Raw genomic sequence first — 2,286 nt, 5'->3', positions numbered from 1 at the left:
TAGCTCAAAAGAGGGACTAGGCCGCCAGGACTGAAAAGATGGCAGTCTTGGCACCTTTAATTGCGCTGGTGTATTCGGTCCCTTGACTTTCACGATGATTGGCCCGACCTTATTACTTCCTGTCAGGTCTGCTCTCGGCCTCTTTTTTACACCTGAGGAAACTGCAGCCGGTCTGCCAAGGTCTCCCCACGCAGCACGAAGACCGCAACCCATGTGACTTTGACTGGAGAGAAGTCGAGATCCTGATGTTTCTCAGGGCCATTGTGATGATGAAGAACCGCAGATCCATCACCGTGGAACAACATATAGGCAACATCTTCATGTTTAGTAAAGTGGCCAACGCTATTCTCTTCTTCCGCCTGGATATTCACATGGGCCTGCTTTACCTCACGCTCTGCATAGTGTTCCTGATGACATGCAAACCCCCCCCTGTACATGGGCCCAGAATACATCAAATACTTCAACAACAAGACCATTGATGAGGAGCTGGAGCGGGATAAGAGGGTCACTTGGATTGTGGAGTTCTTTGCCAATTGGTCTAATGACTGCCAGTCATTTGCTCCTATCTATGCTGACCTCTCCCTCAAATACAACTGTATGGGGCTCAATTTTGGGAAGGTGGACGTTGGCCGCTACACTGATGTCAGTACTCGGTACAAAGTAAGCACATCGCCCCTCATTAAGCAGCTCCCCACCCTGATCCTCTTCCAAGGTGTCAAGGAGGTAATGCGGAGGCCACAGATAGACAAGAAAGGACGAGCTGTCTCTTGGACCTTCTCTGAGGAGAATGTAATTCGAGAATTCAACTTGAATGAGCTCTATCAGCAGGCCAAGAAGCTTTCTAAGGCTGGAGACCATATCCCTAAGGAGCAGCTTGAAGCCCCACCTCCCACCACACAGGCACATGGGGAAAGCAAGGACAAATAGGACCCCCTATTTATGTCATTCCCAGGCACCACTGAGGCCCTGACCCTTTCGCAACCAACAGCCCTGCCCAAGGGATGGACTTTTGTTGTTTGTGCTTCTCCTGGTAGGTCGCGCATGGGGGAGGCAATGCTACAGAATAATGCACTGGACCACGAGGTCAGTTTGAGCCACAGGGTCGGTGGTTTTAACCTACCAGCTACCTCTCAGAAACCCCATACAGGGTCACAATGAGTAGGAACTGACTCAAAGGTACTTAACAAAAACAATAACTAAAGGTCCGGTGGCTCAAATCCAACAGCCACTCCATGGAAACCCTAGACAGCGTTTCTGAGTCGAAACTGACTTGACAGCACTTAACAACAGCAACCCACTAGCCACGCCCCCTCCAAAAAAAGAGAGAGACACCCAGTGAGATCGACTGACCCGTTGGCAGCAACAATGGACCGAAACATAACAACAATTGCATCTTAGGCTGGGTTCTCTAAAGCAACAAAACCAATGAAGCTCATATATGTTTACATAAACAGAAGTTTATATCAAAGAAATGGCTCACACCATTATTGGGGTGAGCAAGACCAAAGTCTGTGGCCAGATGAATCAAGATCAGTTGGCCAGGTGGTAGGCAGGCAGATCAGGCAGGTGAAATGGCAGCCACTGGCTCAAGTCTAGATGACTAGCCAGATGCAGGATCTAGAGCCAAAAAAAAAAGCATAAAGGTTTGCCTGAGTGTCCAATATATTGAAAGCAGTCCACACCCCCAGGAAGCATCCTTTCAATTGAGTGGCTGCTCATGGCAGATCTCATCATAGAGGTGATTACAGTACATTAGCTCTCATCTAGGAGATAACTACATCTCAACTGCCAAACCTTCTGAAACTGCTTGTCCAGACAAGTTGACATAAAACCTTACCTATGACAAATTGTGAAGACGGTGCAGGACAGGATAGTGTTTCATTCTGTTGTGCATAGTCACTATGAGTTGGAGCCATCTTGATACCACCACAATCTAATAAAGGAGATCTGGTGGTACAGTGGATAAGTGCTGGGCTGCTAACTGGGCAGTGGGTGGTTCAAACCCACCAGCAACTCCATGGAGAAAAGTTATCGTGATCTGTTACCGTAAAGACTGCTGTTGTTGCTGCTTTTAAGGGCCATAGAGTTAGTTCTAACTCTTAGCAACCCTGAATAGGATTTCTGAGGAGTAGCTGCTGGGTTTGAACTGACAACCTTGCAGTTAGATGTCCAGTGCCTATCCTAATCAGGACTCTCCCTGATGATTGCTGCAGTTACCCTATGATAATAGAATGAAACATTGCCCCGTCCTGTGCCATCCTCACAATTGTTGTGTTTGAGCCCATT

At 47.8% G+C, this 2,286-nt stretch overlaps 1 pseudogene; it reads left to right on the top strand.

Annotated features, from left to right (window-relative positions):
• The first annotated feature begins 38 nt into the window (after positions 1 to 38).
• Positions 39 to 927, top strand: LOC102831665 (annotated as a pseudogene).
• The last annotated feature ends 1,359 nt before the right edge of the window (positions 928 to 2,286 follow it).

Source organism: Chrysochloris asiatica, unplaced genomic scaffold (assembly GCF_000296735.1).
Source record: "Chrysochloris asiatica unplaced genomic scaffold, ChrAsi1.0 scaffold00016, whole genome shotgun sequence".
In the NCBI taxonomy this organism is placed as follows: domain Eukaryota; kingdom Metazoa; phylum Chordata; class Mammalia; order Afrosoricida; family Chrysochloridae; genus Chrysochloris; species Chrysochloris asiatica.
This window is presented reverse-complemented; position numbering and strand designations above follow the sequence as displayed.